Here is an 11,660-nt window from a genome sequence, read left to right on the forward strand (position 1 = left end):
GAACTGATGAATATGTGTATGAACATGAGGAGAGGGATTTTAGGCCAAAGGGGTATTATGAACAGTGTCATGGAAGCAAGGAAAGTTAGCTAGTTTGGGAGAAGAGCATATTTGGTGGAAGGGTGCTTGGAGAGAAATAGCAAGAGATGGTTCTAGAAAAGGATGTACAAGTCAGGATGTGGATGACATTCACATTAATATGAATATGAGCTCTAAACAATTCACATGGACTTTAGGAAATGGAATGCCACAGAAGTTATTTTTTAAGTGGGCTATGTATTTGATTGAATTGAGGCTAAAAATAAAAATGATATGGTAATTGAATAGAAGTGGTGGTTAAGGGAGAAAGAAGAGGTAAATATGATTTTTCAAGTGTTAGGCCTGGGTAATTGAAAAAGATGTTAATGGCATCAACAAAGAGAAAGAAGACAGAAAATAGTGAGATATTGTTGTTTTCCTCTTATTGTAATTAGTAGATTTGAGGTCTGGAGAATAATCCTTTTAACTTGGGACATGTTGTTAAGGTGCTTGGGAAATATTCATGTGGAGATGTCTAAGAATCATCTGTACATGAGGATATGGAATTTGAGAGAGAAGTCAGGGCTAAAGTTTGAGGTTTGAAAGTTCTGCCTTAAAAGATGAGATTGTAGGGATAGATATGCATATCAATGAGGAATCTGTGAGGTAAAAAATGAGAGGTTGCTATGGAATCTTATGATATGTCACTTTAAAAGGTGTGAAAACTAAAAACATGGGAAAACCAAAGATTGTTCAGAGAAGTAGGAGAAAACCTCCATGAGCTATAACATCATGAAAGCTAAGGGAAGAAAGATTTGGAGAAATTAATCATCTATTTAAGTTCTGCAGAGGATTTTAGGAGGATGAAGAGATAAACCTTTTGATTATCAAAAGAAAAATTGACTGCAACTGTGGTGGTGTGGATTGGTGGCTTGGAAGAACTTAGAAGAATGTGGAAGGATATTATCTTTATAAGGTAACAGGGGTGAGAAAAGAAATGTTTGAGGAAAGAGAAAAATGAATCATAACACCAAATCAAGCAAAACAAATTTTAGAGAAAGAAACTTAAATTTTAGAAGGGAGCGTGGTTCATTGATAGAGTAAAGCCTCATGCATCAAAGTGCAAGGTGGTTGTTAGCCCTAGCAAGAAATAGATAGACATGTACCATCTTCTTGCCCAAGAAGGAAACATAAGAGAAAAGAAACGAGAGGAGAGTGAGGTGGAATAGAGGTGAGAAGGCACAAGTTAAATAGTTAAAATCTCAGTAACGCTGGAAATAAAATCTTCTGTTGGGATTTGGTGCAGAGTGGGGCGGGAAAGGATTTAGCTGATACAGGTGAAAAGATTATGATCAACACTATGTTGACACCTTTTCCTCCCGATCTAACATCTTACCAAGTGATACATGTTTACTTACAGTTAAGTTTATAAAAACGCACAAATAAGCTACTGCATTTAAATGTAGAGTCTATCACTGTTGTAATTTATAAAAATGCTTTTTCTTTGAATGGTAAGGAAAATAAAGTATCACTCTCGATATTTCTTAAAAGACACAGTTTTCTGAATGAGGATGAACATACATCTGTTTTGATGGTTTTCAAGATGATACGAATGAGTCTTCAATTCCAGCAAAGCTGTGAAATATCTGCTCGTAAGTAGTTAAGGGACTTTCTTTCTCGAAAAAGAGCATCACTATATAGTTTTTTTAATTGTATGTAAATTAGATAGAGAGTCTAGAATTATTTCTCATAAATGAATTGACTCACATAAAGTGCATAGAGCATAGAATAGTTCCTGGCACAAAGTATGCAGTCAGTGGATATTAACTAAAATTCATTATCATCATCATTATGGTTTTTATTTTAAAGAGGAATGTGAATTTGGATTACTAAATTATGTAAAATGTTGATTTATCCTATATTTATTGATATTGTCATGGATTTGTAATAATTTGAAATAAACTGCAAAGACTCCTTAGTATTTGATATTTGATCATAAAAATTTTACCTATTCATATTCAATGTCAAGGCACTGATCAATATTAATATAATTGATATCATGTAACTATAATATTTAATGTCATGAGAATTCCACTGCAGCTTTGCATTAATTAAATATACTGTTAAATTGAGTAGCTTAACCTTCTGAAATGAATTAGTATTCATCAAAATAACACTAATCATAATGGATTCATTAGATATTAATGTGAATGTCATATATATATTTCCACAAAGGTTTCATTGCAATCATTATTCATGCATTATTGTACTAAAGGATATAAATGGCGGAAAGTACGTTGCTAATCTATCTAATGTATTTTGTTCTTTAAAATTTTATCCTATTGGGACGCCTGGGTGGCTCAGTTGGTTAAGCAGCTGCCTTCGGCTCAGGTCATGATCCCAGGGTCCTGGGATCGAGTCCCACATCGGGTTCCTTGCTCGGCAGGGAGCCTGCTTCTCCCTCTGCCTCTGCCTGCCTCTCTGTCTGCCTGTGCTTGCTCGTTCTCTCTCCCTCTGTCTCTGACAAATAAATAAATAAAATCTTTAAAAAAAAAAAAAAAAAAAAAAAAAAAAAAAAAAAAAAAAAAAAAAAAAAAAAAAAAATAAAATTTTATCCTATTAAAGAAAAAGAGTTCAATTTTTTATATATTTCAGACCTGGACTTTTAAAAATAAATTACAGTTGAGATTTTTTTTCATTTTTCTAGTTTTATTGAGATATAATTGACATACCTTGTAAGTTTAAGGTATACAATATATTAATTTAATATACTTATATACTGCAAAATGATTACCACCATAGTGTTAGCTAGTACCTCTCATTTTCCTTAATTATCATTTCTTTTTTGTGGTGATAACATTTAAATCTACACCCTTAGCAATTTTCAAATATTTAATGCAATATTATGAAATATAATTACCATGCTGTACGTTAGATCTTTAGAATATATTTATCTTATAAGTGGACATTTATAATCTTTAAACATCTCCCCATTTCCCCCACATTCTAGCCCCTGGTAACCACTACTGTACTTTCTGTTTCTATGAGAGCGGTATTTTTAGATTCCACCTATAAGTGAGATTATATAGTATTTGTCTTTCTCTGACTTATTTCACTTGGCATGATGTCCTCGAGGTTCTTTCATGTTATCACATGGGTAACTACTATTTCGTTGTTGATATATACCACATCTTTATCCATTCGTCTGTTGGCAGGTACTTAGGTTGTTTCCATATCTTGGCTATTATGAAGAACACTGTGGTGAACATGGAAGTGCAAATATCTTTTTGAGATCCAGTTTTCATTTCCTTTGTATATGTACCCCAAAATGAGATTGCTGGATCATATGGCCCTTTCATCTTTAGTCTTTTGAGGAACCTCCATACTGTTTTCCAAAGTAGTTATTTGAATAGGTGTGAAGTGATAGCTCGTTTGGTTTTGATTTGCATTTCCCTGATGATTAGTGGTGTTGAACACCTTTTCATGTGCCTGTTGGCCATCTGTATATCTTTGGAGAAATGTCTGTTCTGGTTCTCTGTGCATTTTAAAAATCAGATTTTTTCCCTTTTTTTGCTGTTGAGTTGTGTGAGTTCTTTATATATTTTGGATATTAACACCTTATCAGATACATGATTTACAAATATTTTCTTCCATTCAGTAGGTTGGCTATTCATTTTGTTGATGGTTTCTTTTGCCGTGCTTTTTTTTTTTATTCAAAAGAAGATAAATAAATTTATTTTTTTCAGAGAGAGAATGGGGGAGGGGGGAAGGGGGCTGAAGGAGAAGCAGACTCACTGCTGAATGAGGAGCCTGGCATGGGCCTCTATCCCAGGACCCTGAGATCATGACTTGAGCCGAAGTGGGGTGCTTAACTGACTGAGCCACCCATGTGCCCCTATGCAGCATTTTATTTTATAGACCCACTTTTTAGATTTTCGCTCTTGAGGCTTGAATTTTTGATGTGATATCCAAAAAGTTATCTCTAAGACCAATGTCAAGGAGCTTTTCCTAAGTTTTTTTCTATGTGGTTTATGGTTTCATTCCTTATGTTTAAGCCTTTAATCCATTTTGAGTTCATTTGTGTGAGTGGTGTATGATAGGGGTGCTGTTTTATTCTTCTGCATGTGAGCATCCATTTTTCCCAGCACCATTTTATTGAAGGGATTATCTTTTCCCCATTGAGTATTCTGGCGCCCTTGCCAAATATTAGTTGAAGGTATGCATGGGGTTTTATTTCTGGGCCCTTGATTCCTTCCCATTAGTCTATGTCTGTTTCTATGCCAACACCATGCTGTTTTAACTACTGTGGTATTGTAGTATAATTTGAAATCAGGAACTGTGATGTCTCTAGCTTTGTTCTTCTTTCTCAGGATTGCTTTGGCTATTTGTTTTTTTTTGTGTGTGTGTGTTTGTTTGTTTTTTAAATTCCATACAGAGTTTTGGAATGTTTGTTCTATTTCAGTGAAAAATGTTTTTGGAATTTTGATAAGGAGTGCATTGAATCTATAGACGGCTTTGGGTAGTATGGACACTTTTTTTTAAGACTGATGATTCACAGACCTGTACCCCTGAAACAAATAATACATTACATGTTAATTTAAAAAATAATTATGTTTCAAAATATAAAATAAGCCCTATTTCATTTTGATTAAAAAAAAGAAAATGCTATAACTAAATATTGGTATCTCAATCAATGTTAATCCTCTTCTTAACTGGGTATTTTTTTGCCTATTTTTTGCCACTCATATATCACTCATTTCCTTACTATCCATTATTTTATAATTTTCGTTAACAGGAGCATTTAACTGGTAATGGAGATGAACCATGAGAGACTGTGGACTCTGAAAAACAATCTGAGAGTTTTGGAGGGGCAGGAGTGGGAGGTTGGGTGAGCCTGGTGGTGGGTATTGTGGAGGGCATGGATTGCATGGAGCACTGGGTGTGGTGCATAAACAAAATATGGGCATTTTTAACAATATTAGTTCTTCTAATCCATGAAGACAAGATATCTTTCCATTTGTTTGTGTCTTCTTCAGTTTGTTTCATCAATGTCTTAGAGTTTTCAGCGTATAGATCTTTCACATCCTTGATTAAATTTATTCCTAAGTATTTTATTGTTTTTGATGCTATTGTAAATGCAGTTGTCTTTCTTTTTCAGATATCTTGTTGGTATATAGAGATGAAACTGATTTCCATATATGGTTTTGTATCCTGCAACTTTAATGAATTTGATTTGTTCTAACAGTTTTCTGGTGGAGTGTTTAGATTATATATACATATAAGATCGTATAATCAGTAAATAAAAACAGTTTTATTTCTTCTTTCCAATTTAGATGCCATTTGTTTCTTTTTATTGCCTGGTTGCTCTAGCTAGGACTTCTAGTATTGTGCTGAATAAGAGTGGTGAGAGTGGGTACCTTTATCTACTTCTTGGTATTAGAGGAAAAGTTTTCAAGTTTTTACCATTTAGTATGATGTTGGCTGTGGGTTTATCATACATGGAAGGTCTTTATTGTGCTGAGGTATGCTCTTTCTGTACCCACTTTTTTGAGGGCTTTTACCATGAAAGGATGTTGCATTTTTTAAGTGCTTTTTCTTCATCTATTTAGATGATCATATGACTTTTATCTTTCATTTTATTAATGTGGTATATCACATTTACTGATTTTTGTGTGTTGGAACCATTTTTGCATCCTAGGTGTAAATCTCCCTTGACCCCAGGTGTAAATCTCATGTGTAAATCTCACTTGATCATGGCATATGATCCTTTCAATGTGCTGTTGACTTTGTTTTGCTAATATTTGGTTGAAAATTTTGCGTGTAAGTTCTTCAGGGATATACGTCTATAGTTTCTTGGGACTGTGTTTATCTTGCTTAGGTATCAGGGTTGTGATGGCCTCATAAAGTGAGTTTAAGAATGTTCCTTCCTCTTCAATTTTTGGAAGAGTTTGAGAAGGATTGCCTTTAATTCTTCTTTACATGTTTGGCAGAATTCATCAGTGAAACCAAATAGTCCTGGGCTTTTCTTCATTGGAAGGTTTTGGATTACTGACTGAATTTCCTTACTCTTTATTGTTCTGTTTAGATTTTCTATTTCTTCATGATTCAGTCTTGCTAGGTTGTATGTTTCGAATATAACTATTTATTTTAGGTTATTTAGTTTGTTGTGTATATTTGTTCATAGTAGTTTCTTATGATCCTTTATATTTTTGTGGAATCAGTTGTAGTGTCTCCCCTTTTTTTCTGTTTCTGTTTGAGGCCTCTTTTTTTTTTTCTTAGTCCAGGTAAAGGTTTGTTAATTTTGTTTATCTTTTCAGAAAACTGGCTCTTAATTTTGTTAATATTTTCCAATGTTCTTAAGATCTCTGTTTAACCTATTTCTCTCTGATCCTTATTATTTCCTCTCTTCTGCTTCCTTTGGACTTAGTTTGTTTTTCTTTTTCTAGTTCCTTGAGGTGGAAATTTAGGGTGAGTTCTTTTTTATTAATGAAGGCATTTATCCTATACGTTTTTCTCTAAGAACTGTTTTGCAACATCGCATGCGTTTTGATATGCTATGTTTCCATTTTCTTTTTGTTTTGTTTTGTTTTTTTTTTAAGATTTTTTATTTATTTGACAGACAGAGATGACAAGTAGGCAGAGAGGCAGGCAGAGAGGAAGGGAAGCAGGCTCCCCGCTGAACAGAGAGCCCGATGTGGGGCTCGATCCCAGGACCTGGGATCATGTCCTGAGCCAAAGGCAGAGGCCTTAACCCACTGAGCCACACAGGTGCCCCCATTTTCTTTTTTTTATGATTTTATTTATTTATTTGAGAGAGAGAGACCAAGAGAGAGCATGAGAGGGGAGAAGGTCAGAGGAAGAAGCAGACTCCCCATGGAGCTGGGAGCCCAATGTGGGACTCCATCCCAGGACTCCAGGATCATGACCAGAGCTGAAGGCAGTCGCTCAACCAACTGAGCCACCCATGCGCCCTATGTTTACATTTTCCTTTAAGATATTTTTAAATCTCAATTTTGATTTCTTCTTTAACTCACTGGTTGTTCAGGAATATAGTGTTTAATATCCACAGACTTGTGGATTTTCCAGTTTTCCCCCTGTTATTGATTTTTAATTTCAGACCATTGTGGTCAAAAAGATACTTGTTAAGATTTCAAATATTTTTAATTTGCTGAGGCTTATTTTGTGAATTCCCATATGATTTATGATTTAAAATGTTCTGTGTGTGTTTGAGAAGAATGCATATTCTGCTGCTGTTTAGTGGAAAGATCTGTATATATGTTAGTTCCATTTGTTCTAAAGTATGCTACAAGTCCAACGTTTTATGTTGATTTTTCTCTCTGTTCTGGATTACTGTAAGTGAGGTATTGAAGATCCCTAATTCACTATACTATTGTCTATTTCAACCTTCAGATTTGTTAGTATTTGCTTAGTATATTTAGGTGCTCTGATGTTGGGTGCGTATGTATTTATGATTGTTATGCCTTCTCTAAAAATAAGTCTATTTATGTTGGTAAGAATTTAACTTCAATTATATACAAAATGCTACCCTTTTAATCCTTCCATTTTATGTTTGTGGTGTCATGATTTACATCTTTTTATATTGTGTATCCAATAGATTCTTGTAACTATAGCCATTTTTAATACTATCTTTCTACCCTTTATCCTTTATTCTAGAGTTAATTAGCATACTAATTACTGTATTAGAGTATTCTGAATCTGACTCTGCGTGTCTTTCCCTGTGTGTTGTATGTTTTCATGTTACTAAATAGTGTCCTTTCATCTCAGTCTGAAGAACTCCTTTCAGCATTTCGTAGGTAGGTGTAGTGGTGATGAATTCACTCAGTTTTTCTTTATTAAGGAATGTCTTTATCTTGCCTTCATATCTGAAGGACGGCTTCCTGGCTAATGTATTCTTGGGTAGCAGTTTATTTCTTTCAGCCCTTTGAGTAAATCATTCTGTTCTCTCTTGGCCTGCAAGGTCTCTGCTGAGAAACCCCCCGATAAACTTATAGGGATTCTCTTGCATGAGATAATTTTTTTTTCTCTTGCTGCTTTTAATATTCTCTCTTTGTCTTTGGATTTTAGTCAGTGTTATTATAATGTTTCCTGGTGAAGATCATTTTGGATTGGACTTTGGGACAAATCATTAGCTTCATGAACTTGGATGTCCAAATCTCTCCCTAGGTTTGGGACATTCTTAGCCAATATCTAAGCAAGCTTTCTACTCCTTTTTGTTCCTCTTACTGTATAAAACTGTTGTGTCATCTTCTAGATCATTGATTCTTTCTTCTACTTTGTTAAGTATGCCATAGAAGTTCTCTATTGAATTGATCATTTCAATTATTTCTTTACCTGCAGAATTTGTTTGGTTCTTTTTAATGTTTTCTGTCTCTTTGTTAAACTTCTCATTTTGTTCTTATATTGTTTTTCAATATCATTAATTGCTTGTCCTCGTCCGGCAATTCCTGTATCTCCATTTCTTTGGGGCCAGGCACTGGAGGTTTACTATATTCCTTTGATGGAGTCATATTTTCCTGATTTTTTGTGATTTTATAGCCTTGTGTTTCTGCACTTTCGAACAAGCAGTCACTTCTGCCAGACTTTATGGACTGCCATTGATAAGGGAAGATTTTCACCTGTGGGCAAGGTGCAATGCAACATGCTGGGATTCTGGGACTCGTAGTGCAGGACACCTAGTGTGGGAGCATGTGGTGGCACAGGGGCTGGGGAGTCATGATGTCTCTTTGGCTCAGGTTGCTTGTTTCCACATTATTGACAACTATGTGAACTTTGCAGGGATGCTGGCCACCAGCATGGTCTCCAATGGTTACACACTCTCCTCCAGCACATTGCAGTGGAAGCTTGTGATGGGGGTCTGTGTGGACGGCATGCAGGTGCACATCTAGAGGCGCTGGCTGCAGGTGAGCATGGCAGTGCAGGCCAGTGATAGAAAACAACCTGATCTGAGCCCACAAACAGTGATGGGGGCCCTGGTTGTTGCATGCCCCCCCCCCATGGCTGCACATTTTTCCACTGGATGTACATACTGCAGTAGAGGCTGGTGTTGGGGGTTGGGCCAGGGATGTGCAAGTACACAGCTGAAGCGGTGGTCCCTAAGCATTTGCAGGACCGTGGGGGCCAACTGAGGGGGTGTAAGCTGGCATCTTGCACTGTCACAGCTGCAGAGGCCTGAGCTGGCTGCTAGGGTTGCCCCTCGGTTCTGACAGGGGCTTCAGGGGAAAGAGCAGGGGGTGACTCAGGTGGCTGGCATGAGTGACTATGAATACCTGAAGAGTGAAAGCTGATGACATTTGCAGGTGGTCCACTGTTCTGCGCTGGCTGTTGGTTTCTTCGGTGGTGAAATCTGCTGGGCTTGTGTACAGAGCAGGTCACCGTGAGTTAGAATTCTCTTGCTGTTTAGCTGCTATTTGTAGCCCCTGCTTTTTCTTTCTTGTTCCAAGCCATCTTAGTACGTCTCAACTTTCTCATTTGGGTGGGGTGAAGCCATTATTTGGTGCCCTGAAAAGATGGAGAAGCTGATTACTCATCCAGCTCTTCCATTCCTGGAGAGCGGAACTCTGCCTGGGAAACTCTCTTGGCACTAACCAGTTCTGGTTTGTGGCACGAGATAGTACAGGCAAAATGAAGCTGTGTTCCTTCTCTTCTTTTGCAGTTATTCTCAGGTTTTTTGTTCCACTGTATTGCTTAAATTTCTTAATAGGATTCTAGGGCTCTCCCAGAGCTGTTTTTGTTTGTGGCTAGCTGTGTAGTTGTTGATATTTATAGGGAGTCGTGGAGGGGAGCCTGGTGTCTCCTACATCACCATTTAGGTGACAGCACTCCTACAGGTGAGATTTGAATGCTACCCAAATGTGAAGGGAAAAAATCTAACAGAATTTATTTCTAAACAGAATGAAAAATACATTCTAAAAAAGTTAATTGACCTTTGACAGTGTGGTGATTTGCTTCAGCCATAAAGTCACAATGATCCTCTTCTATTTTATTACTAGTAAATGATGCTGGCATTTCAATATGTAAATGTTAACTCTCAAAGTAAAATGTAAATCTGATCAGTAGGCTTCAAAACAGAATAGCTAAAGTACACACTGTAACACTGTTCAGTATGAAATTAAAAACACAATAAGGTAGAAATCCCCCAAATATCTTACAATACTAAATTGTAATAAGTAGACACACTTTTAATGCAATTTTGTTGTTTTTATTCACATTAATTTCTAAAGCCCACATGCTTCTGAGTCCATTACTAAAAATTATTCTAAACAGTGCTGGGCTAATCATGAAAATGAGCTGTGAAAAGGCAGCCTGTCATTGTAGGGACAGGGATAGAGAAGTGTGTTCTTACTCAAGTGTCTAGTAGTTTCTGTTAAAAGAATAGAATTCTTGATGCTATACTTAAGCCTTTTTTTCTTTTTTGTTTGCTTTTTTTACAGAATGAAAGTGCTTATCCAGGTTTAACAGTATAACTGGCTTACTTAAAATGAATAAAATATCCAAGTACAAGTCAATATTTTGAATATTAAACAAACAGTTCATTTACCTTCATAGCTGGATTCATATTTGGTTATCCGAGAATAAAGACTTACGTTTTGGAAAAACCTTAAGCTCTGATTTTTAATATTTTCCTTTATGATAGTAAATATCAATTACATGACTTTCAAAAATATACAATGCAGACTGGTGCAGCCACTCTGGAGAACAGTTTGGAGGTTCCTCAAAAGTTAAAAATAGTACTACCCTACGATTCAGCAATTGTGCTACTAGGTATTTACCCAAAGGATACAAAAGTACAGATTCCAAGGGGTATGCACCCTGATGATTATAGCAGCATTACTAACAATAGCCAAACCATGAAGAGAGCCCAAATGTCCATCAACTGATGAATGGATAAAGAAGATGTGGTATATCTGTACACAATGGCATATTACTCATCCATCAAAAAGAATGAAATCTTGCCATTTGCAATGACGTGGGTAGAGCTAGAGTATATTATGCTAAGTGAAATAAGTCAGTCAGAGAAAGACAAATACCATATGATCTCACTCATATGTGGAGTTTAAGAAAGAAAACATATGGGAAGTGGGGAAAAGGAGAAAGGGAAATAACCCATAAATGACGATAGAGAAAAAACTGAGGGTTGATGGGGGGGGGGGGAGGAAGATGGGGGATGGGCTAGATGGGGGATGGGGATTAAAGAGGGCATTTGTGATGAGCACTGGGTGTTGTATGTAAGTGATGAGTCACTGAAGTCTACTCCAGAAACCAATATTAGGTTAACTAATAAAATTTAAATTAAAAAATAAAACTTAATATTTTATCAATGAAAAAAATAAAAACAAAACGTAAAAACTGCAGATGCTGTAGCTAATAAAGTTATCACATTCCATTACCTAGATATGTAGTGAATAGACCAACCCATAATAATTTTTACCCCTTTGTTACTCTTAGGACAGCCAAGGAGAAGCTTCAATTTTATGGTTGGTTTCAAATCATTGACCATTTTCTTCAGTTTCAAGGCTACAAAGTGCCAAACCATATTTGGAAAATAATAAACTAATAGGGATCTTCATTCCTTGAGGGGAAATGCTCTATGATATGCTTCATTTTGATTTAAAACTACTATT

This window comes from Mustela putorius, unplaced genomic scaffold (assembly GCF_011764305.1).
Source record: "Mustela putorius furo isolate JIRA1106 unplaced genomic scaffold, ASM1176430v1.1 tig00003836_pilon_pilon_pilon, whole genome shotgun sequence".
Classification (NCBI taxonomy): domain Eukaryota; kingdom Metazoa; phylum Chordata; class Mammalia; order Carnivora; family Mustelidae; genus Mustela; species Mustela putorius.